This window comes from Phyllostomus discolor, chromosome X (assembly GCF_004126475.2).
Source record: "Phyllostomus discolor isolate MPI-MPIP mPhyDis1 chromosome X, mPhyDis1.pri.v3, whole genome shotgun sequence".
NCBI classification, from domain to species: Eukaryota; Metazoa; Chordata; class Mammalia; order Chiroptera; family Phyllostomidae; genus Phyllostomus; species Phyllostomus discolor.
Genome location: NC_050198.1, coordinates 13,689,465 through 13,716,487, shown reverse-complemented (window position 1 = coordinate 13,716,487; position 27,023 = coordinate 13,689,465). Strand labels below are relative to the sequence as shown.

Sequence of the window (27,023 nt, the reverse complement as noted above, 5' to 3'; positions counted from 1 at the left end):
TACATGGAAAGAGAATGAACTGAAAATTGGAGGGTGGGATATGGCAGTGAGTTAGGTAGAGGAAAGTAGTGGCAGGAAAATGGAGACAACTGTACTTGAACAACAATAAAAATTGTTACATAAAGAAACTAACCAAAAATAAATAAATAAACAAACAAACAAATAAATAACATTTGAAAGCTATAGTAATGAAAAAAGAAAGGGCGATACTGGGATATAGGAAAGGAAAAAGGGGGGGAAAGTGGGAGAGCAGGAGGAAAAAAGGAACTAATATTGGGATGATTATTAACTTTTATGCTCTCTGCTTGGTATTTTGTAGAAAAAAAATTAAAATTTTACTTACAACTTTACACATAGCATTCTAAAATGTCTAATTTTTTATGTTTCATGTAAATTTGTTTTGTTTTTATTTTTTATAATTTTTGAAATTGTTGTTCAAATACAGTTGTCTCCATTTTCCCCCTACAGTGCCCCCCACCCCACCCATCCCCACCTCCCACCCTCAAACCTACCCCCTTCGGTTTGTTCATGTGTCCTTTATACACATTCCTTGATGGCCCTTTCCCTGTTTTTCCCCATTATCCTCTCCCCCTACCCCTCTGGTAACTGTCAGTTTGTTCTTTATTTCCATGTCTCTGGTTACATTTTGCTTGCTTGTTTGTTTTGTCGATTAGTTTCCACTTATAGGTAAGATCATATGGTATTTGTCTTTCACTGTTTGGCTTGTTTCACTTAGCATAATGCTTTCCAGACACATCCATGCTCTTGTGAAGGGCAGGAGCTCCTTCTTTCTTTCTGCTGTGTAGTATCCCATGGTGTAAAAGTACCATAGTTTTTTGATCCACTCATTTACTGATGGGCACTTAGGTTGCTCCCAGAGCTTGATGCATTCATTTGTCTGTAATTGGACTCCTCTACAAGTAATGTATCCCCTGTGTCCAAAATATATTCTGACTCACAGAAGACATCAAGGGGATGTTTTCTATATAAAGATTCCAAAAAGTAGGATTTTTTTCCCCCCCAGAAAAAGGAGTAGTTGAAGTGTGATGTGCTGGTAGTAGGGAGGGATAAGCAAAGAACCATTCCACTAAAACAACTAAAATTCTGAGTAATTTTATTGTCTTTTATTTAAATATTGTTTTCATATTCCTGTTGCCCACCGTCATGTTCTACGTTCTATTATCCCTGTAAGAACAAGGTACATTCTTATCTAGGCTCTAGATATTATTAATTCAATTTAAACTTTTACAGCATTATTTCATATTTTTAAAATTTATCTGACTCCATCACTAGTTAAGAAGGTAGTTGAAAGCAGAATCTGTCCCCCCCTCTTTAAAAAAAAAAAAGCCATCCTCTTGGATGTTGTATCAGTTAAAATGTTACCAATAATGAATGAGAGTTTCTTTTTAATTTATTTGATTCTTTTTTCACATTTTTTGTAATTGTTCAAGTACAGTTTTCTGCCTTTCCCCCGCCCCACAAGAGTACTTTTTAAATAACTTTTGCATCTTGTCAAGAGAAAAAAGGCCAAATGGAGATGTATTTAGAGATGCAACAGTTAGATTAAGGAGACAAATACAATTCATATAATTTGACAAATGGGAAAATAATAAAGGTGCTTTTGGAATAACCATTCTATTTTATGTAAATATAATTTGAGTGAAATTAATGAATTTGCATTTGAGAATTTTGACTTTTTATTCATAAACAAAATGCAATTCAACCCTAAGTAGTCAAAAGCAAAAATCCTGCTTAAAATTTACATTCCAAGGGACAATTTGGCCCCCTTATTTTACTTTGTCACTTTGAACTAAGCTCCTTACACTTATCAAGTCAATGCTTTACAAACCTTTGAATGTGCTGGGTAAACCTGGCCTGTTGTATTATAGCTACTGTACAAATTCTACATGAGTTGTTGTAACCTGCTTTGAGCTAAATTCTAATTTCTACTTCCGTATTTCTAATTAGTGATAATTGTACCTTGTCTACCAATGTTTCTCATTTAAGACCTTGATATAATAAGGAAATATTTATCTAGTAAGTTTTCTCTTATATAAGGCATTTGACAGTTAATTCTATAGTCTAAGTACCATTCTGTACAGAAATTTTGCTTGAATTGCTTATAGGATAATCCCATTTTCAAATTTGATCAATAAACCTCTTGTTTTTTCTAATTAGTTATTATACTGGCTCAAACAGTTTACTAGAATCAATCCATTCTTTTCTATTTCAAATCTCTGTACTATGCAGTGATTTTACAATTTCATTTCTTTAACTCTATCAATCAACTCTAACTAATCTATCTTTATAATTCATACCCACAACCCTGAACTATTTCTGTGCCTTCTGACCCAACCCTTTCAATCTCTACTATCATTTCCTTAGTTTAAGAAGACTGGCAGTAAGCCTGATATGATACTACCTCCTTTTAATGGGACACACCTAATAATTTTGTTAAAATATACTTTGTGTTCTTTTTCCATTTTGTCCTTGGGTTTTGAATATAATTATTATCTTTTGAGTGGTCCATTGTTGATACACTAAGCTAGATAAGTTATGCTTAATAAATCTGAAAATTTTGTGTGATTCAGTGTACCATTGTTGAGATTTATTAGTAACTGATGACAAATGATCAGATTAGTATTATATTTTATTCCTTCTAAATTTATTTTATATTATATTCAGTAAAATTCATTGTTTGTGTTGTATAATTTTATCAATTTAGACAAATGAACAGAGTCATATATCTACAACCAAAGGCACAATACAGAACAGTTCTATCAACTGAAACAATTTCTTTATTCTTTGCCTTTGTGGTCAACTCTTTCCCTGACCTTGAATCCCCGACAACCAAAGATCTATTCTCCATTTATATAATTTCATTTTTTTCTGGAATGTCATATAAATATTATCACTTAGTTCATAGTCTTTTGACCTGGCTTTTTCAGTTAGTAAAATGCAATTGAAATATCTCCATGTTGTTGCATGTATCAATAGTTTCTTTTTTTTAAGTTTGATTGTTAGTATTCCACTGCATGGATGTACTATAGTTTGTCTATTCACTGGTTGAAAAACATTTCGGTTTTTCCCACGCTTTATGATTATGAGTAAAGCTGTTATACACATCCACCTAGATGATTTCGTGTGAACATAAGTTTTCTCTCTTTTGGAAAGAATTTGGATTTCTGGGTCACATGGTATAGGTATGTTAACCTTTATAAGAAATTTCTAAATTGTTTCTGCTTTGCAATATGTGAATATTCAAGGTGCTCTGCATCCTTACCAGCAACTCATTTCTTTAGCCATTCTAATAAACATGTGGTAGTATTTCATGGTGGTTTTATTTGAATTTCTTTAATGACTGAGGATGGTGAGCATAATTTTATCTACTTATTTGCCATCTACATACCTTCTTTAGTTGAGTGTGTTTTCAAGGATTTTGCCCATATTTTAATCAGGTTTTTAAATTTTTTTTTCTCATTGATGAGTTTTGAAAGTTTGTTATATATTCTGGAAGCAATTTCTTTGCCATGTATTTGATTTATGTATATGTTTGTCCTGCCTGTGGCTTGTCTTTTCATTCTGTTTAGAGTGTATTTTGCCATTTTAGGTTCCCTACCAATCTTTGGGGAAGGACAATGAGGGCATTGGAGAAAGTGAGGTACTAAGAATGGGTTTGAACCTCCCTCTATTTATGAACCCCAAAGATCCACATTCTTTTGGAAGTCCCCACACATCTTCTACCAATTTGTTAACAATTACAGCTGAATTCTTTTTAGGTTTTGGTCTAGTTGGTTATCCTATAACTGCATGTCTACTGTAGCTTTAAGAAAAGTTGTAAACTTGAAGTTTGTCTAGCTTTGGTGGTGGTTGTTATAAGGACAACATAATGCTTTTCTAACTCTTTACTTCCCAAGTGGAAATCAGAATTCTTCTTCGTCTGTTTTTAACGTGACTTTGCATTTAACTATGTTAGGAAAATATAATTAGAAACAAAAGTCTCTTGCAAATGCAGAAAACCTCTCCACAAAGGTAGAAGATAAAGAAAACAGTTCTATTGAATAAGCATTAAACTGGAATGTGATGCACATTATAGGCAATCTAAAAAGATTGCAAAGATAGAAATCTTACTCTTGTATGTAGTCAAGTTGATACAACAGATTATATATTTGTTCTCCAGATAAACAATAACTAGCCCTTAAATAAGAGGACTTGACAGAACCCTTTCTCACTCATTGATCATCCTAAATTCACCTGGTAATTACAGTGACCATTTGTGTTTGGTAATTGTCTTTATTCAAATAAAAATAAATTTCTCATATCTTTATGACAGGAGTTAGATTTGCAACTTGGATCCAGATGCCAACCAAATTAGGTTCCTATCCTCTCATGGAAACTGAGAGGTTGGATACTATCTTCTTTGATGATTAGGATTTAAAGACATGGCTCCCAGACCCAGTCCTTTAGGAAACAATCCTGGGTTGTAAAACAAGCAAGAGGCTTATACAGCTTTTGAAAAGATTTACATATATTTCAAAGAGGCAGACAATGATCATATAATTACAAGACTTATAGAAAAGATGCAAGACTTTAGAAAAGATGCAAGACTTTAGAAAAAATGCTACAAGAAACAGAAATGGAAGGGACTATTTCTCTGCATCATGGAAAATTATTTTTTTATTTTTATTTTTAAAATATATTTTATTGATTATGCTCTTACAGTTGTCCCAAACTTTTCCCTCTTGCCTTCCTCCACCTGGTACCCCCGTTCCTTGTAACAATGTACCCCTTTAGTTCATGTCCATGGGTTGTGCATATACCGTAAGATCTTTGGCTTCTCCATTTCCTATACTGTTCGTAACATCCTCCTGTCTATTTTGTACCTAACAATTATGCTTCTTATTCCCTGTACCTTTCCTCCTTATTCTCCCCCTTCTCCCTTCCCACTGATAACCTTCTCTGTGATCTCCATTTCTGTGATTCTGTTCCTGTTCTAGTTGTTTGCTTAGTTTATTTTTGTTTTTGTTTTTCAATTCAGTTTTTATTGGATACATATTAGCATTTATTTGCTTGAGGCAAGAAAGTTGTCATTTTAAAGTTGTGAAAGTATTATAGTGGGTTATTGCTGGTTATAAACTCATTTAGACTAATGTTTCTATTCCACATGTTGTATATTTCCTAATTATCTTGCATATCAGCAAAGTAAAATAATAGCATGTCACAAAATTGCTCTTCATTGACAACTCATCAAGTCCTCAGACTGAGTCAAGATTTACTGTTTACCCTGTTATTTAATTGGTCTATAGGGTGTTATTTTATGGGTTTTGCTCAATTATTTTTGTTTTTTTATATTCTTGCTACTTCTATTGTAAATCTTTTGGCATTTAATCCTTCTTACGGTGCTATATTCCACTGTTTGATATGCAGTATCTGCTGATGATGTTTTACTGTATATATCTTTGAAAATATAATTTCAAAACTCAGGATAAAATGTTCTTCCAGGAAAGCAATTTCCATGATTATTTGTGTGATACTTGGTAATGAAACAAATTTGTTATGGTAACTTCCAAGAGCATAAATATTCTTACAGATACAAGGTCTGTCTAGAAAAAGTCCAGCCATTGTCAATATAAGAATGGTTCATGTGACATTGGTGCAACCCAGCAGCCAAGAAGAGTGGATTGGAATGCACATGTGTGAACAATGATGACTTCACCACACTAGTCAGTGGGGGCAGATTCAGTTGTTGATAGTTGTGAGTTTGTTGTCTTTTTACTGTTCATAGTGTTGATCTTCTTTTTCTTAAATAAGTCCCTTTAACATTCCATATAAGGGCTTGGTAATGATGAACTCTTTTAACTTGACCCTATATTGGAAGCACTTCATCTGCCCCTCCATTCTAAGTGATAACTTTACTGGATAGTTATCTTGGATGTAGGTCCTTGCCTTTCGTGACTTTGAATACTTCTTTCCAGCCCCTTCTTGCTTGCCAAGTTTCTTTAGAGAAATCAACTGATAGTCTTATGGGAATTTCCTTTGTATATAACTGATTTAGTCTTGCTGCTTTTAGAATTATCTCTTTATCTTTAACCTTTGGCATTTTAATTATGATGTGTCTCAGTGTGGGCCTCTTTAGGTCCGACTTGTTCGCAACTTGTATGTCTATTTCCTTTGCCAAGTTATTGAAGTTTTCTTTCATTATTTTTTTTCAAATAAGTTTTTAATTTCTTGCTCTTCCCTTCTCCTTCTGGTATCCTTATGATTCAGATGTTGGCACATTTGGAGATGTCCAAGAGACTTCTTTATTTTCTCTGTATTTTTTTGAATGCTTGTTTCTTCATTCTGGTTGAATGTTTATTTCCTCCTTATGTGCTAAATCACTTATTTGAATTCTGGTTTCCCTCCCTGTACTGTTGGTTCTCTGTATATTTTTCTTTATTTCACTTAGTGTAGCCTTCATTTCTTCCCTTATGCATTTGCTGTACTCAGTGAGATCCTAAACATCCTTATCACCTGTGTTTTGAACTCTGCATCTGATAGGCTGGCTATCTCCATTTCACTTAGTTCTTTTTCTGGAGTTTTGACCTGTTATTTCATTTGAGCCATATTTATTTATCTCTTCAATTTGGTAGCCCCCTTTGTTTGCTTCTGTAATTGGGTAGAGTTGCTCTGACTCTATCTTGGCACATGTCTCATGTTATAAGGGGCACAGCCTTAGGTATTTTCCAGGGTGGGGCAACCCACATCATTACTTTGTGGCACTGTGTGTGGAGGAGGTATCTGAGAGGGAACAATGTCACTTGCTTGGCTTTTGCCACATTTCCAGTCACTTCCCCCACTTCTTGTATGCAACTGGCACCCTTCCAACTACTGTCCTGGTGCTGAATTCCAGAGTGGGTTGATTTGCATATGTTCTAGGATCATGCAGTTCCTTTAAACAGACTCACCTGAGGGACTGGCAGTTTCTCCCACTGCCCCAAACCTCACTGGTTTTTACAGCCAGAGATTATGAGGCTTTATTTCCTGGTGCTGGAAACCTGGGCTGTGTGGTTTGGCCTGGAGCTGGGACTGTTTGCTCCCCAGGTGTCTCTACTGCTTTTTATTGGCCACAGATGAATATAGGACCACCCATCTACTGTTCGCCACCACCACTGCCTCACCACTGCTGTCACAATGTGTCCTCTCCACCCCATCTCTTTTGACCATCTGGATGAATATTTCTTCTTTAAATCCTTGGTTGTTGGACTCCCACACAGTTGGATTTTCTGGCAGTTTCGGTTGTATTTTGTTTTGAGATTAGTAGTCATCCTTCTTATGGTTGTGCAAGAGGTGAAGTGTGTCTACCTATGCCTCCATCTTGACTGGAAGTCTGATTATTGTCTTATTTTTCATTTGTATTTCTTTGTTATACCTGCAACATTGGGAACAGTTAGCCCACAAAACAGTTTACACAACATATATTTAAACACTTTAATTTCCCCAGACATCTCCACCTCCCTCCCCTGATTCTACCCCCCTTGGTTTTGTTCATTAGTCTTTTATAGTTGTGTGGGGGAGTCTCGAGGGGGGTAAATGCAGACACCTGTACTTGAACAACAATAAAACAATTTTAAAAAACGCTTTAAATTATTTGAATTTTAACCATCTTGTGAGGTAAGCCAGAAAGTAATGATTTATATTTGTCCAAATTAGTAGATGAGGAAATTAAGGCAAAGAGAAGGCAGTTGAGTTGTCCAGTTGCACACTCCTAAGAAGAAATAAAACAGAGTCCTCTCAAACCCAGCTTTTCTGGCATCACCTCCAGTCCTGACATTCTGAGCTGCCTTCTCAGAAGATTATCAGCTGTCAATAACCCCAAATTTTATCTTTATGACCAAAGAGTAAACATATGCAGGTCTCAACAAACTTCTAGGATATACAATCTAGTCATATTAAATGTACTCTTTTTTATTTTAACATTTTTATTGTTGTTCAAGTACAGTTTTCTGGCTTTTCCTCCCACACTTCCCCACCACTCCAGCCCTCCCCAGTTCCCTCCCATGTTTCCACCCCCTTTGTTATTGTCTGTAAGTTTTTTATAACTGTTCCTACAAACCATTCACCCATTTCTCCTGTAATCCCCACCCTCTCCTCTCTGGTCACTGTCAGCCTGTTCTCAATTTCAGTGTCTTTGGTTATATTTTGCTTGCTTGTTTGTTTTGTTGATGAGGTTTGTGTGAAAGGTGAGATCATATGGTATTTGTCTTTCACTGCCTGGCTTATTTCACTTAGCATAATGCATTCCAGTTCCATCCATGCTGTTGCAAAGGGTAGGAGCTCCTTCTTTCTTTCTGCTGCATAGAATTCCATTGTGTAAATGTACCATAGTTTTTTAATCCATTCATTTACTGATAGGCACTTAGATTGCTTCCAACATTTGGCTATTGTAAATTGTGCTGCTGTGAACATTGGGGTCCACAGGTTCTTTTGGATTGGTGTTTTAGGGCACTTAGGGTGTTGGGGACCACCCTGCCTGGTCTCAGGAAGCTGTAACCCCCTGTGACTTAGGCTGAGTGAGAGACCTCCAGACCAGGAGCCACTAAGGAGACAAAAACTTATTTCCCTGGCATGAACGCTGCCTGTTCTGTGCCTGATCTCCTAAGCTTGATCAGTTAGCCAATGCTGTGTAAGATTTCCCACAGAGGGAATTGCCTAAGACAGGCACGATCACGTGGAGGTTTCTGGGAAGAGACTCGGGGCTGTGGAAATGAAGGGGTGGTGGATATCAACCCCTGCCCCCTTGGCTTTGTCAAAGCCTGAGTCCTTGTTCTTAGAAGTGAGAAATCCAAGTCTCCTGGCTGCCTTTGTCTTCTCTGTTAACTCAGGCCTGCAAAAATAGCAGGGGCGGTGCAGCCCAGGCCAGAAATGGCGGACCCCCAGGGTAATCAGGCCTGGGACATAGCATATGCAAGATCCTGTGAGATCTGTTTGCTGGAGGATGTTATTAAATTAGAATATGAAGGCACAGACAGGAAACCAAAACTAGCCCTTTGAGCCCTGTTAGATAAAACCCCAAGCTCTGCCAAGAATCACGAGGGTTCTGTCTGCACCTTTGTAAGTTGCCTACTTCTTTTGATCTTTTCTGCCAGACTGTGAATCCACAAACTAAGTCTGTATTCTCAATAAGAATCTGCTTGGGAATGGAGATGAGGCGCTCTCCACTAGACAGAGTGGCCATTCTGTCCCTATTTCCCCACAGGACCTGTTTGTCTCTGTGGATGTTTTTCTCGTGTTTTGACGAGCATCCACAGCAGAGATTGATACTGCTGGCCAGTATCCACCACATTAGGGTATAGACCTGGCAGTGGAATTGCTGGGTGAAAAGGTGGTTCCATTTTTAGTTTTTTGAGGAAAATCCATACTGTTTTCCATAGTGGTTGCACTAGTCTGCAATCCCACCAACAGTGCACTAGGGTTCCCTTTTCTCCACAACCTCTCCAACACTTGTTTGTTGCTTTGTTTATGATGGCCATTCTCAATGGTGTGAGGTGGTATCTCATTGTGGTTTTAATTTGCATTTCTCTGATAACTAGTGATACTAAGCATCTTTTCATATGTCTCTGGAACCTCTGTATGTCATCCTTGGAAAAGTGTCTGTTCAAGTCCTTTGCCCATTTTTTAATTGGGTTGCTTGTCTTCTTAGAAGTGGAGTCATGTGAGTTCTTTATATATTTTGGAAATCAAACCCCTGTCTGAAGTATCATTGGCAAACATGTTTTCCCATACAGTTGGTTATCTTTTCGTTTTAATACTGTTTTCTTTAGTGGTGAAGAAGCTTTTTATTTTGATGAGATCCCATTTGTTTACTCTTTTCCTCTATGTCCCTTGCTCTAGGGGACATATCAGTGAAAACATTGCTGCATGAAATATCTGAGATTTTTCCTGCCTATGTTTTACTCTAGGATTTTAATGGTGTCATGACTTATATTTAAGTCTTTTATCCACCTTGAATTTATTTTTGTGTATAGTGTAAGTTGGTGCTAGAGTTTCATTTTTTTTTTTTTTGCATGTAGCTGTCCAGCTCTCCCAACACCATTTGCTAAAGAGGGTATTTTTACTCCAATTTATGCTGCTGCCTGCTTTGTCAAATATTAATTGACTGTAGAGGCTTGGGTTTATTTCTGGGCTCTCTGTTCTGTTCCATTGGTCTATCTGTCTGTTTTTATGCCAGTACCAGGCTGTTTTGATTACAGTGACCTTGTAATACAGTTTGATATCCTACCTTCTTTGCTCTCCTTTCTCAAAATTGCAGCAGCTATTTGGGGTCATTTATAGTTCCATATAAATTTTTGAAGTGTTTATTCTATATCTGTGAAATAGTCCATTGGTTCTTTAATAGGTATTGCATTGAATGTATAAATTGCTTTGAGTATTATGGACATTTTGATGATGTTAATTCTTCTGATCCATGAACATGGCATATGTTTTCATTTGTTTGTATCTTCCCAAATTTCTTTCTTCAGTGTTGTTTAGTTTTCTGAGTACAGGTCTGTTACCTCTGTGGTTAGGTTTATTCCTAGGTATTTTTATTTTTCTTGTTGCTATATCAAAAGGGATTTTTTTTCCTCATTTCTGCTTCTGATGTTTCATTGCTGATATACAAAAATGCCTTCAATTTCTGAGTATTGACTTTGTATCCTGCTATTTTGCCAAATTTATTTATTAGGTCGAGCAGGTTTTTCTGTGGAGTCTATAGGGTTTTCTATGTACACTATCATGTCATCTGCAAACAATGACAGTTTTGTTTCCTCCTTTCCAATTGGATGTCTTTTATTTCCTTTTCTTGTCTGATTGCTGTAGCTGAAACTTCCAATACTATGTTGAATCAAAGTGGTGAAAGTGGACAACCTTATCTTGTTCCTGATCTTAGTGGGAAAGATTTTAGTTTTTGTCCATTGAGTATGATGTTGACTGTAGGTCTCTCATATATGGCCTTTATTATGTTGAGGAATGCTCCCTCTATTCCCACTTTGCTCGCTGTTTTGATCACAAATAGGTGTTGTACTTTATCAAATGCTTTTTCCACATGTATTGATATGATCATGTGATTTTTGTCTTTGCTTTTGTTTACATAATGTATTACATTTATTGATTTGCAAATGTTGTACCATCCTTGCATCCCTGAGATGAATCCCACTTGATCATGGTGTATGGTATTTTTAATGTATTGGATGTGGTTTGCCAATATTTTGTTGAGGATTTTAGTGTCTGTGCTCATCAGCGATATTGGCCTGAAGTTTTCTTTCCTTGTTGTGTCTTTATCTGGTTTTCAGTTTAGGATGATCTGGCTTCATAAAAAGTGTTTGAGAGTCTTCCATCTTTTGGAATAGTTTGTGAAGGATAGGGGTTACCTTTTCCTGAAATGCTTTGTAGAATTCTCCTGTGAAACTGTCTGGCTCGGGGCTTTTGTGTGTCAGGAGTGTTTTGATTATTGCTTCAATTTCCTCTGCTGTTGTTGGTCTGTTCATGCTTTCTGCTTCTTTTTCATTGAGTTTTGGAAGATTATATATTTTTTAGAAATTTGTCCATTTCAGCTAGGTTTTCAAATTTCTTGGCATATGATTCTTTGTAGTAATTTCTTACAATCCTTTGCATTTCTGTGGTATCATTTATAATCTCTCCTCTTTCATTATGGATTGTGTTTATTTGGGTCCTTTCTCTTTTTTTCTTATAGAGTCTGCTTAATTGCTTTTTTATTTTGTTTATCTTTTCAAAGAACTGTCTCCTGGATTTATTGATCCTTAGAATTGCGCATTTAGTCTCTATTTCATCTAATTATGCTCTGATCTTGGTTATTCCCTTCTTATACTTGCTCTGGGCTGTCTTTGTTGTTGTTGTTCGAGTTCTTGTAGGTGTAGGGTTAGATTGGTTATTTGAAATGTTTCTATTGTTTAAGGTAGGCCTGTATTGCTAAGAACTTCCCTTTCAGAACTGCCTTTGCTGTGTCTCATAAGTTTTAGATTGTTGTGAGGTCATTTTCATTTGTTTCCAGAAACTTTTGGATTTCCATTTTGACCCTTTCATTGTTTATAGTATGTTATTCAATCCCCATGAGTTTCAATGTTTTTGAGGGTTTTTTTATAGGTTGGTTTCTCATTTCAGTTCCTTGTGGTCAGAGAAAATGCTTCATATGATTTCAATTTTCTTGAATTTGTTGAGGATTGTTTTGTGTCTTATCATGTGGTCTATCTTTGAAAATGTTCCATGTGCATTTGAAAAGAATGTGTATTTTGCTTGTTTGGGAAGAAAGACTCTAGATATATCAGTTAAGTTCACTTGATCTAGGAAATTGTTCAGTGCCTTAATATCTTTGTTGATATTTTGTTTGGAAGATCTATTCATTTTTGACAATGGATTGCTGAAATTGCATACTATAATTGTGTTGCTGTCAATATCTTTCTTTTTTGATTTTTGATTTTATTTATTTATCTTTAAAGTGGAAGTAAGGAGAGAGGGAGAGAAATATCAATGTATGTTTGCTTCTCGTGCATCCCCTCCTGGGAACTGGCCTGCAACCCAGGCATGTGCCCTGCCAGGGAATCTAACCATGATCCTTTGGTTCTACGGCCCACACTCAATCCACTGAGCTACACCAGCCAAGGCTTCAATATCTTTCTTTAAGTCCTCCGAGATTTTCTTTATGTATTTTGGTGCTCGTATGTTGGGTACACATATATTTACAAAGTTTATGTCTTCTTGATGCATTCTTCCTTTGAGTATTATGAAGTGACCTTCTGGGTCTCTCTTTATGGCCCTTTTACTGAAGTCTATTTTGTCTGATATGAGTATTGTTATGCCAGCCTGGTTTTTTTCCTGTCTGTTTGCTTGGAAAAATTTTTTTCCACCCCTTCACTTTTAGTCTGTATAAGTCTTTTGTTCCGAGGTGTGTCTCTTGTAGGCAGCATATTTATGGGTCATGCTTTCTTATCCATTCTGCTATTCTATGTCTTTTGATTGGGGCATTTAATCCATTTATGTTTAAGGTTATTATTGATAGGTACTTGTTCATTGTCATATTTTCATACCTGTGTTCCCCTCTGTCTCACTCTTTTCATTCCTTTTCTTAAAGCAGTCCCTTTAGCATCTCTTGCAGGCCTGGCTTGGTGGAGATATATTCTTCTGGATTTCTTTTGTCTGGGAAGCTTTTTATTTGCCTTCCATCTTAATTGAGAGCCTTGCTGGGCAAAGTAGTCTTGGTTGCAGGCCTCTGGTTCCCATTACTTGGAATATTTCTTGCCATTCCCGTCTGGCTTGGAGCATTTCCATTGAGAAGTCAGCTGAGAGACTTATCAGGGCTCCCTTATATGTTACTTCCTGTTTTTTCCTTGCTGTCTTTAGGATTCTCTCTTTGTCTTGGAATTTTGTCATTTTAATTATGATGTATCTTGAAGTGGGCCTCTTCGGGTTCCTCTAGATTGGGATTCTATGTTTCCTGGGTTTGTGTGACTTTTTCTCTCACCAAATTAGGGAAGTTTTTGATCATTAATTTTCCAAACAGGTTTTCTATGCCTTGCTCTTCTTCTTCTCCTTCTGGTATCTTTAATGTATGAATATTAGTACATTTCATGTAGTCCTGCATTTCTCTTAACCCCTCTTCCTTCTTTTTGAGCCTCATTTCATTTTCTTGCTCTTTTTGGATGTTTCTTTCTACCTTGTCCTCCAGCTTGCTGATGTGATCCTCTGCTTCATGTAGCCTGCTTTTGATTCCTTGTACTGTGTCTACCAGTTCCAAAATTGTATTCTTCATTTCCTCTTGGTCCTTGTTGAAAGATTCTGTTTCCTTGTTATGTTGATATAGTTTTCAGTGAGTTTGTTGTAGTTTCACTATAGTTTTTGGTGATTCTCTGTGAGCTCATTGAGCTTCCTTATAACCGTTGCTTTGAAGTCAATATCTGATAGTTGACTTGCCTCTATTTCATTTATCATTCTTTCTGAGGCTTCTTTCTTTCCTTTAATTTTGGGGTTGCTTTTTTTGTCTTTCCATTGTTTGTTAGACTCTTCTTGTTAGCCACTGTTTTTAAATTGATCTGTTCTGATTGCCTGGGTTCCTGATGTGAAGTTCTATGGTAGAAGATCTGTGAGATTCAGTGATGCAGTGTCCTTAATCTCCTGAGCTCGCTGATCTTGGGCTGTAGTTTATGTTGGCTCTCTGTATGCCTTTGTGTTTTGATTGTTGTTGGGTTTTTCTTTAGTGGGTCCTTCTCTGTAGCTGGTTAACTGAGGGTCACTCCATCCACCATGTCTTGTATTCTGTTGTGCAAGTGTGGAAAGGTTGTGTTGAAGTTGATTCTTCCGTATATACAAGGTTTTGAGGATTCTCTCTTGCTCTTGTTCAGTTGTTTGTTCTGAGTAATTTCTCCACTATTTAGTTGCATTTCCAGATAAGTCCTGGGTTGAGTGGCTTCTACTCCCTCCTTCACCTTCTTCTGTTGTTATCTGTTGGCGTTTCCTTTGTTGTTGCATTTCCTCTTCCAGCAGGTATCCTGGTGTTCACAGCTCCCATCTACTTTTGTTTTGTGATCAGTTGGAGGGGGAAGGCAAAATTGTTTAAGGTAGAGGGAGTGAATTCTATGGCATTTAAAATGCAACCTGTAGAGAAGAGATAGGAGATCCTTTGGATGTTTATAGTATTAACTGTGTTATTTCATCCAACTAGCCACTTTTTTAGAAAAGGTGGAAAAAAGACAATACTCTTGTGAAGGGCAGGGAAAGATTGTGAGTTGGATCTAAACAGCAGTGAGCTTGTGGGGGTTCAGATTATGAGGGAAAGTGAGAGTGAAGGATAGAAAATACGTGTAGTGTGTGAGAGTATAGGGTTAATCACCACAAGTATAAAGTTCAGGAAACAGTGAAATGAGCTAAGATTAGGGAGGGATGCTGTGTAGTATATGTAGTTGTATGGAACAGAAATTATTTACAATAGTAATGGAGCAACAATCATAACATTCAAACAATGCCATTTAACAAACTAAGTGAAGATGACTAAATAGAGAGAAGAGAAATACAAAAATACTAATAAAATAAAAGCTGTAAGAATAATGGAAAAATAATAATAATACAAATATACAATAACTTCAAGTTCTCTGGAGTAGCAAAGTCAAGTTTGTCTCACTGTCTCAGTTGTTGGGATGACCCCTGTTTGGGTCCAACTCTGGTCTTTTCACAGCTCCAGGTTTTATTGTGTCACATGTGGAAATTAAAAAAAAAAAAGAAAAAAGGATGGAAGAAGGAATAAAAGAAGAAAGGAGGAAGGAAGGGAAGAAGGAATTTTTAAAAAGTAGGGAAAAGAAGGAAGGAACAAAGAATACAAAAGGAAAGGAAGGAATAAGGAATAAAAAAGAAAGAAGGAAAGACAGGAAGAAGGAATTAAATTAAAAAAATATTTTGCTGGTTTTAACCTGGCCAAGCCAGTTTTTAAAATATATTTTATTGATTATGCTATTACAGTTGTCCCATTTTCACCCTTCACTCCCCTCCACCCTGTACACCCACTCCCACTCACATTCCCCTACTTTAGTTCATGTCCATGGGTTATACATATAAGTTCTCTGATTTCTACATTTCACATACTGTTCTTGCCCTCCCCCTGTCTATCTTCTACCTATCATCCATGCTACTTATTCTCTGTACCTTTTCCCCCTCTCTCCTCCTCCCACTCCCCTGTTGCTAACCCTCCATGTGATCTCCATTTCTATGGTTCTGTTCCTGTTCTAGTTGTTCACTTAGTTTGTTTTTGTTTTTGTTTTTGTTTTAGGTGTGGTTGTTAATAATTATGAGTTTGCTGTCATTTTGTTCCCTCTCAGACTCCTGCCCCACATATAGTATCACAACCCAACAACTAGGTTGCCCCATCCTGGTGAACACCTAAGGCCCCGCTCCTTACTACAGAACAGGCACATCAAGGCAAAAAAAATTCCCAAACGAAAGAACAGATCAAAGCTCCAGAAAAAATATAACTAAGCAACGAAGAGATAGCCAGCCTATCAGATGCACAGTTCAAAACACTGGTGATCAGGATGCTCACAGAACTGGTTGAATTTGGTCACAAATTAGATGAATAAATGAAGTCTATGCTAAGTGAAATAAAGGAAAATGTACAGGGAACCAATAGTGATGAAAAGGAAACTGGTCAAGTCAGTTTTGCTGCCCTTCCTGGCTGCAGAAGGCTGAGGAAGGATTGTTTTTGCTTTTCTCCCTTCCTGAGACGCACTCTTTGCAGTTGCCCAGCCTTCAGCCCAGTTTCTCAGTGTGCTGTCAGGCCCCCTGTGCCCTTCTGAAACCAGCCTAAGCCTTCAGTTCACCAGTTGCTCTGTCCTTGAGGTGCACCAATTAGGGGCAACTCACACACCACCTTCTCTCTCTTTGCTGTCCTAGATGCTAGGGACTCTCAGTGCCCCTTCAGGGTAGTTTAGCCCCGCCTGCCCACCCCCAACAGAGTTAAGTCTTTCTGGGGATTGCTGACTCCCTGAGCCCTGCAGTCCTCTTCTGCGGGGTATGTGTGCCTTCCTCTTAGAGAGCCAGTCGGCCCTGCAGGGCCCTGGGTGCAGGAGCTGGGTGGTAGGTGTCTCTGGGCAGCAGGGCAGGCACACTCCTTCCAGGGACTAAGGGCCAGGCCTGAACACTAAGCCTCGCTGCTGGGGCAGGACGGGCATGGTCAGGTGTGCACCTTCCCCAGGGCTGTGGGCATGATTGTAGAATGGCAGCCACTGGTCCATGGGATCATGTGCACACTGTCTGAGGGCTACAGGAGTAGGGGGTGCAGGAGGCAGGGGCAGCTGTTGCAGAGAATTCCCCAAATGGCTGTTGAGTTCCTCTTTTTTTCCTTTTCTTTTTGAAAATTCCTCCTATTCAAGCCTGCCACTCCAAACAAGCACCTGGCTCTCACAGCCCAACCTGGCTCTCTACCAAGAATCTTGCAGCAGACCCTATAGGCACCAGGCCTAGGGCCACAGCCGCCCTGGTCCCCAATCTGGTCCCAGGGACCTTATTTTCCTGAAGCACTCCCCTTATTGTCTGATTTTTCAATGTCCTCTATAATTTTTGGTCTCCAATCTTCATATGTGCTGGGATACCATTGACTGTTCTCTCTGTTCCTCACATTTGCCTAGGATAGGCTGAGATCATGACAGAATGAGTCAGCAAGAACTCTCTGAGCTGTGTTTTTCAAATAATAATTTACTTAATAGTTTATCAAGTACACAATATGTGAAGTGAAAGACAGAACTTGTGTATCCAGATTAATTTTGTAGTAACATTTGTAATTGTGAGTTAGGAGAGATGTACTGAAGTAAATTCCTATTTGCTTAAGAACTGACAAAACTTGATTTATGCTTGTCAGTTTCTCAGATGTTACTGAAATATATTGGTCCACTAATAAACATTTGCAGAATATCTCCCACAAATTCAGTAATATGTTTTCTTGCATGGTATCCCTGTTTTTATCTGAAATGTGACAAATTACATAAAATGTGATTCTTCCTCTTTAACATAGTCTTCAAATTTCTTAGTATATTAAGTAAAACTTTATCCAAAGGTCTTTTTAATCTCTTTATAATTTTACTGAGATCTGAAGTGCAATTTCTATGATCTTTCTACTTTATTAAGTTGACAATAGCTAACTAAAAGGTTTGGAAGGAAATCAATATTTTAAAATGTTTTCCCTTTTGTAATGTTAGAATAAAACAAAGTAAGTGTTGAGATCTCTTTCATCACCTTTAGATTTCTCGTCATCCTCAGAGCATTTCACTCTTTTCTAAATACTTAATTGAAAGACTGTTATAGACACTGATGATCATGGATCTTAGTAAACTCATATAATTTAATAGACTTCTTGCGTGGTACTTGTTCCTTAAGGAAAACTTTCTCTTTATTGTTCAGTTTATTTTCATACTAAGGAGGTTTGAGAAGCAACATCTTTTTTCTTTTCTTTTCTTTTCTTTTCTTTTCTTTTCTTTTCTTTTCTTTTCTTTTCTTTTCTTTTCTTTTCTTTTCTTTTCTGACAGCTTTTAATTTCTCCTCTTGCTCTATGGAGTTCTCCTTCCCCACCCCGTTCCTACTCCTCCTTCTTCTTTGCTACTACTATTATTACTACTGCTCCTGCTGCTGCTGCTGCTACTGCTACTACTACTACTACTAAGATCTAGATCCTACCCCAGTAAGAATGACTAAAATAAAGACGTTATCAACATCCCCATGGGCACAACATAATTAAGTCCAGTCCAAATTAAAAACTATCGTCTCCAGAATTTCATTTCTTTGACTTACAACTAGATATTTTTCTTTGTCATTTAAGTATACAAAAGCAAGCTTCTTCAGTTTCCTATTTGTCTAAGATCATAGAAATCTAACTCTTTATTCTATAAATTCACTCATTTGATATAATTTATATGTACAGCATACAGATATAGTGGTATCATCAGAAAAGACAAAGGAATAGGCATTTTGTCTAGGATCACATATCATTTAGAGCCAGAATGAACCCTCTAGATTAGTTTTTACCTGCAATTCTATTTTATTGTTAAGGAAATCAAATGTCTGAGAAGTTATGCAGCACATTTCAGGGCACACAACAAAGTGCAAATACTGAATTAGAACATTGATATCTTCACTGCCATTTGGTGTTTCTGCTGCTACACCACAATGGTTTCACCTACATAAGTAGTTATTGCAACAGTATAATGAAGCAATATTTGGAAAAGGAGAAGTAAGATGATGATAGTTATATTATTAATTACCTGCTTGGGTATGCCACTCATTATTTTTTATTGCAAATTACTAAATTAGAATACAAAGCATTTAAATAGATACAATTGCTCATTGGAGTAACTTATAAGGAAGCAATGACAATGATTATTATATAAATAACTTCTAGAATTGTACCCAATGATGGAACATTTCAAATGAGGAAAGCAAGCATTTGTTTTATAAAAACTAACTGGCAAGGTTTTCTTTGATTTGAAAGAGAAGGAATCACAGGTGGTTCAAGAAAAGTTGAATATGCCCTTTTATTTTTGTTTTAAGGAGAGTAAAAAATTTAAGTGACAGTTGCTATGTAAACTTTAAAATGTAGAAAGTCATAGAGACATAAGGAGTTTTAAAAGACAATGAAATAAAATGATAATTCAATGTGAACTGCACTTATTGCATTGTTACTGTGTAACAGATGTTTCCTGGCTCTGAGTGTTATAAGAAAATAAGACCCAGGTTCAGATCTTAAGAGCCTCAAGGTCTAGTTGGAAGACTATTATTGAAATTAACTCATATGATTTAGTAAGTTAGTTACTACAGTATAGCTAGAAAATATGATACAGAAGTACAAAAAATGTAAGCAGTTTACTCAACCTGTTAATGTCAAGAAAGGCCCTGCCAAAGAAGCGGTGACTAATATTGGTGTCAAAAGGTAAGAGTTCACCATAGAGATGTGAGGAATATTATACTTCAGCAGGAGAAGCATTCCATTTGATGGTATAGGGAATGGGGGACATCAAACAGTGTGGCATGTTTGAGCAAAGGATAAGAGTTTTCCTTCTGGGTTATGCTAAGAATGTTTCAGGAAGTGAGGACATAGAATTAGACAGAGAGCAGAACTTGTGAAGTCTCGCTCTACATAAGCATCAAACAACTTTTGTGGCAGAAACAGACTGAGTGGTGTGTACATACTGCAGTGTGCAGATGATAGTTTATAGACCATACACTTGAAACCTGTATGGTTTTATTAACCAATATTACCCCAATAAATTCAATAAAAAAGAAAAACATACATATGGATGGAGGAAAAAAACAAAAGAAATGAGGAGATCTGGGTTTGTTTTTGGTGAAATGTGTTGAAGCTAAAGCTCAGGATCATGAATCTTATATATATCACAGTGAAAAGTAATATTCTAGAAGAGAAAAAAAATCACCCACAACTGCATCGTCATTAACCTTTAATGTCTTGAAAAGTGGTGGCATCAAACTCTCCTCTACATCCTCCTCTTCACTTCACATTTCCATGAATCCCTCCAACAACTCTTGATAGACATCTAGGCTATTGGCTCTCATGTCCATAACTTTGTGACCCAGGGAGATAAAGAGATTTTAAAATAATTCCTAAGGGAAAAAAATGCAACCAGGAAAAGAAAAAAATGGTCAAATCAATTCATTCAGGAGAGAAAATAGTTTGGTTAAAGGTAATGGAAGTTGAATGGGAAGCTGTTGTGTAAGTTGAGGAAAAATGAAGAGGAAAAAGATGTAGTGATTTGTGTGAATGAGAATAGGGGACCAGGACCTAAACTAAGACCTTTAGAGCTGTAATTTAGATTAAAAGTACAAAGTAACAGTAATTTGAAGCAAGGCCAGTGGCGCAAAATACAATAAAGAGTCTAAATTGACTGTGCCTTTTCATAAGCTAAGGTTATAAACTAGTGGCATTTTCTTTGTAATAGGAACTCTATAGAGAATCTAAGATCAATGTTGGATATAGACTTACTTGCATTAAACATTCTGATTCTACACTGTTTTTGAAAGGTTAAGAAAAGATTTGAGGAGCCCTTTGCAATGAAGAGGTTTCTTGATTTCTTTGTTAACCTGACTAGATTGAATCAAACCCTAGAATGAATATGAAAGATGAGAAATATAGCAGACACAGTTGGTGACCCACCCATATCCTTTCACCTTTGCCAGCTTGATCAACATCTGTGGACATCAAACTGCCATATTTTGAATTTATGGTGGGTTTTTGTGTTTTGTTTTATTTTGCTTTTAGCCTCCGGGCTTGGTTTGCAGCTAGGAAGCATGCCAAAAGTGATGGGCAGTTCATAACTCCCAGGAATAGTCCTCACCCATTAATTGATGTGAGTCAGTGTATAAATATTCTATCTTCCATATCTCTCAATTGGGATAAATCTGAGATGTGTGTCTTTGGGAGAACTAAGCTGTATTCATCCACAGTGGTAGGTTGCTTGATAATTGCCTTTTATTGGTTAATTCCTTTTCCTGTCACATTTCCCTGATATTTTACTGCTATCTCCTTAATCTCCAATTTAAATTACTTTCACTCAATCCTTAGACTCAGGGTCAGCTTCTGATGGTACTCAAACTATAACTATAGCATTTCCCTATAATGAGACATATCAAAGTAATAATATAGTAGTACTTTATTATAATTTTTCTATAGTCAACATGAAGAAATATGTTATGCAAAGTAGCACAAAATACATAATGACAAAGAATATTGTAGGTTTATTAACTTATTTATGAGGTGTCTACATGCAAGTCAAAAAGAAACAATAAATATAATATCTGCCATTATAATTACCACAAAATCTAAAAGCTGCTTTTTTATTTTCAGTTCCCACTTTTGATAAAGTCTTGTCTTTATCTTAAGGATAAGAGTAAAATCAATGCTGGTATGAGTTTTGTAGATTGCTATAACTTTTATTTAATTAATATATTATCAAAATGTTGTAAATCTTGCCCTGGCTGGCATAGCTCAGTGGATTGAGCGTGGGCTGTGAACCAGGCATCGCAGGTTCGATTCCCAGTCAGGGCACATGCCTAGGTTGCATGCCATAGCCCTCAGCAACCACACATTTATGTTTCTCTCTCTCTCTCTCTCCCCCTTCCCTCTCTAAAAATAAATAAATAAAAATCTTTTTAAAAATGTTGTAAATCTTCTTTTGAATATTTATATCTATATCAGTTAGCTTCTGCTGCATAATAAACCACTCCAAAACTTACTGGCTTAAAACAAGAACCAGTTACTTAGCTCACAATTCTGTAAGCCATCAATTTAGGCTGGGCTAAACTGGGACATTCTTCTGATTTCAGCTGGGCTTCCTCATGGGTTTGTGATCAATTGGCAGATTAGCTGGGTGTTGTCTGGCTTACAGTGGCCTTGGCTAGGATGACATTTTTCTTTTTTTGCTTTAAAAAAATTATTGTTTTTCAGTTACAGTTGCACCACCTTTTTTCTAATTGCTCACCCCTACCTCGTCCCCCATCATTGTCATTTTTCTCTTCCACATTCTATGTAAGACTAACTCCAACTGTTTTTATGGCTGGGGCAGGGTTTCAAGAGAAAGCAGAGGTACAAAAGTCTTTGAAGCCTAAATGATGAAATAGCACAATATAACTTCTACTATACTCCTTGGGTTCAAATACATTAGGAGACTGGCCCAGATTCTAGAGTTGGGATGATAGACTGTATCTTCTGATGGGAGAGACATCAAAGTGGCATTATAAAGAGTACACATTCAGGAAGGAGAAAAGAATTTTTTTTAAAGATTTAATTTATTTATTTTAGACAGAGGGGAAGGGAGGGAGGTAAGAGGGAGAGAAACATCAGTGGGCGGTTGCCTGTTGCACTCCCCCTGCTGGGGACCTGACCTGGCCTGCAACCCAGGCACGTACCCTGACAGGGAATCAAACTGGTGACCCTTTGGTTTGCCGGCTGGCACTCAACCCACTGAGCCACACTAGCCAGGGCAGGGTAGAAGAATTGAGTATGCCTTTAGACACTACCAAATTAAAACTAAATGATGGTTGACCACAAAATTAGAAAAAAGGAAGCAAACATATGCTTTTTGTCTAAATTTCAAAATTTTATCTTGTAACAGTTATATATTAGTTATAATACAATACAAAATATTCACCAAAATGAATAATAAATTTGAAATATTTTTCTTTGTGTACTTTTGAAATTACTTAGGGGAGGCAGTGTTAACCACAGTTAAGAACAAAAATCTTTTAATGTAGACTTTGATCTTAATTATCTACTAGTTATAAATGATAATGTGGCATCAACCAAATTTGTTAAGAATAAAATACCATTTAGAATCCCTTTGGCTATTTACTGTGTGTCTAAAGGATTATTTTATTTTAATAGCTAAATATTAACCTTTGAAAAAAGAGAAAACTGAATGAAAATGGTGACTGGTCTTTGATTATGGTAGAATTCTTAGACATTATCAAGTTATAATTCCAAATGGCTTATTACAGTAGGAGCAAAAATATTTATTTTATTCATGCATTTCTCTTCTCTATTAATATGAATGACTAAAGTTTACAGTTTATATATATTTTCTGGACATAGTATGAGGGTCAGTTTAGCTTTAGCATTCCTAAACTAGCCATGCTAAATCAAAACTGTATCACTAAGGCCTTGGCCAGTGTGACTCAGTGGGCTGGAGTGTCATCAGTAAAGTGAAAGGTTGCTAGTTCAATTCCTGGTCAGGGCATATGCCTAGGTTATGGGGTTGCAGAGAGGCAGACAATCAATGTTTCTCTCCATCTCTCTCTTTCTCCTTTCCCTTCTCTCTAAAATTACTAAACATGTCCTCTGGTGAGGATTAAAAAAAACTATTACTAAGGTGAAAAGATGTGAGTAATAAGATACCTGTAATATTCCTTTAAATTTTGAAATATAAAAGCATTTTGGACTATTCTTTAATTCCTATTATGCTCCAGATAAATCAGTAGACGTTGGAGAATAAATACTGTCTAGAAATCATTCAGGGTCTCTAGTAAAAATGAACCCCCTCACACATATATACCAGTTTCACATAATGGTCTTTCTGTTAGGCATTCTGTTCCATGTTGATGGCCATTAAAATATTTTTCTAGTATGAGATGAGCTTCCTCCCAGAAAAGTGAGGAGAAAAATATGATTGTTGGGTAGATAAGAAGTCATAATAATAATAGACTCTACTGACTACTATCCACAATGGTCACGAAGCTTAAAAATGAGAATGGAGGAGCCCTTGGGCCTCCTGGATAGGGACTCTGCACCTGCACTGCCATGTCCCTACTCGCTCTCCCAGAGCCTCAGTGCTACCAGCTGCAGCATAGAGCATGGGTATATATGTGGTCTGTGGGCAGCAACAGCAGATTCCGGTCAGTATCAGTGCAAGGAGCTGGAAGCTCTGGAGTTCATCTACCTTGAGTCCTTTACAGTATTATGAGAAAATCCTCCTAGCCTCACCATTACTGTGACATCAGAGGCTGGAGAAAATGATGAAACTCTCCAGATGTCCTTCAAGTTTACATATGGTGAGAAATACCCAGATGAATTCCCTGCCCCCTTAGTGAAATATTGTTCCAGGAAAATCTAGAAGATAATGATGTTGCAGGCACTTAAAAATTATTAGCATTACAGGCAGGAGAAAACCTTGGTGTGGTGATAATCTTTAATTTAGTGACAGCTGTGCAAGAAAAATTAAATGAATTAGCAGGTCAAATAAAAACTAAAAGAAAAGTAGAAAAGAAACAAAAAGAAAGAGAAGCAGAAAAAGCCAAAAAGCAATTATTTCATGGCACTTCTGTTACAATTGAGAATGTCTTAAGTTGGAAAGCCAAGTTTGATGCAGAACTCTTGGAAATTAAAAAAGAAACAAATGAAAGAAGAACAAACAGGAAAAATAAATTAGGTGGGAAACAGCTATTTGAAACAGATCATAATCTTGACACATCTGATACCCAGTTCTTGGAGGATGCTGGAACGAATATGGAAATAGATGAGCCTATATTCTAGAAAATGGATGACTTGGAGCTGGGGGATGATGGGGATGATCCAGAACACAATCTTGCTGACCCAGTGTGTGACTTGCCAGATTAATGGACTATCCCCAACTGCAGAAAGTCTTATCTGCCACAGCATCTATGGGTATGCTGACAAAGTGTTGATTTTTCTTTCTTTTTTCTAAGAAAAATAATTTTCAGAAGAATGTTTTATGATAACTTTATCATTGAACTTAATAAACTGACGTAAAAGTTTTAAAAATGTGGAATTAGAATACCATGAAATAGAATTAATATTCTATTTAATTGGTGTTATCCACAGTAATCAAAGATATTAAAATAATCCTTAAGAATGTAGAGGTAATTTATATGGGAAGAATGGAACAATTTAATTTGTTCAGAAATTTTTAATTCCTTTTAGATTGAGACATAACAGATTTCATGTATGTTAAAATGATTATTTTTCTTAAAATTTGTAGAAAATACAAATATCTTTCCTCTTTGTACTTTTGCTTTCTTTATGCTTCAAACATCCTCTTCACCCCTGCCCCTTTACCTTCTTACTTTAGAAAACAAACCAACAAACAAAATTACCAGGATAGTCAAGTACTCTCATTGACAAGAACAAGACTAAACACAAGTTTTCAATATCTATAAAACACAGGGCAAAATAGTGGATCAATAGGTAAATAATGTCTATATATTTTTACATCTATCCATTATGTATTTCTTTATATATGAATGTACACTCACATATATAGAGTGAGGAGTTTTAAAAATTACTTACTGTATTGTATTTCCTGTAGAATTTATTTTAAAACTTCCTGTTGTTTTATATTTAATAAAAGAGTGCATTAATTTCTGACATCTGTGTATTGCTTGATTTTTTCTCTTCTTGGGACTGAAGGCAAAAGATGCAAGTCAAGGAAAGGGATGTAGGATGAATAAAATGCAACTTGGTTCTGCCAAAGAAAAATAATTGATTGTGATAAGTGAGATTTTTGTTTTTCTTTTTAATTATACTTACTTCTGGCAATGCAAAAATTCTAGAGCATCGTATATTAGTATAATAAGAAGTAAAAAAAAATTTTACCTTGATCCTATCAAATTACAGAATATCAATTATATGTTTCTGAGGAAAAAATGGTAAAGTTAGAACTTTTCCCCCAAAATCTCAGCATCTGTAATGCAGAGCTTTCACAAATACAAAATAATTCATTTTCTACTAACCCATAACAGAAATAGGAAATCTATTTCTGCATACTCACAAGTTCAGTATCTAAATAACATCTTGTAGTAGTTCTACAGATGACCTCATTTTGAGAACTAACTTGGAATATTAAACTGTAGAAACTACAAACAACCCCCAGCATCCCAAATGATACATACAAGTGTGTCCCCAGTTGTTGAGTGGAATTGGAAATGACACAATGTTTTTGAACATGTCTACACTAGTACACATATTTTAACCTCTATCACTGAATTGTTTATGACTATTCATTAAGGAAAAGCAATCATTCTGCCAGTTTAAATTCATTAAATATACAAATGCTTTAACAAACTTAAAATTGTGCAAGTCATCAGCATCTTTTGATGTTATGATGACAAATGATTGGTTTATTAACTATTTCTTACTGTAAAGTGCAAGATGTGACTATCAGATCTAAGTTTCCTGTTGCCTTGTCAGAATTTTTGTGGGCCTGATAAAGGACTAAGAATTAGAACATGATATTATGTAAGTGTGGAATATCAAATAATTTTCCAAGTAATATGTAGACCCTTGACTGTTCAAATGGCTCCTCTCTAAACCTAATGTGTAAAATGTGTTAGTCCTATGGTTTCTTTGTTTCTTAAAACCTGGTAGGTTCTTTACTCTTTGTCTATACAGAGCTTTCCAAATTCCAGTTTTACTTCCAGAAATAACTATGGATGCATGGAAGGTGGTGTCTGCATTCACTCAAATTGGACTGCTTGTTTTTGGTTCAGTCATAAACATAAATGAAGGCAAATGTGAACTTGGTAGGAGTCTACATTGCCAGAAAATTTTCAATCCAGATTAGTCCCTTTGTGTTCTACCCGAGCCCAATTGTCTCAAGTCTATTTTTACTAGCTATCTACGCCACACAGCTAGTTTTTGTTTTCTAAAATTCTTGACTGCAACAGTCAAATCCATGGATGTGTCTACCCAGGTTGCTACTATTCATAGAAATAATAAGTTTAGATTATTTTCCTCAATATGCATATGAGAAAATAACCAAAGTTATGAAGGAGAAAGTCTCACTGTTGTTACTCAGACTGTGTGTTATTAATGATTTCCACTTGTATCTTTTTCCCAACCATAGACATGACTCTGATTATCTCTACATTGAAATGCTCCTTAGGAAATTTCCTTCAGTGAACTCCAATCCAGTTCCTCCCCGGGAACAATCAATTTCCTTTTCCTTACTCACTTTGAAAACATTTTTATGGACCAAAGTGATACAGGGGTA

General features: G+C 36.4%; 1 pseudogene; it reads left to right on the top strand.

Annotated features, from left to right (window-relative positions):
* Positions 1–23,765: 23,765 nt before the first annotated feature.
* Positions 23,766–24,646, top strand: LOC114505609 (annotated as a pseudogene).
* The last annotated feature ends 2,377 nt before the right edge of the window (positions 24,647–27,023 follow it).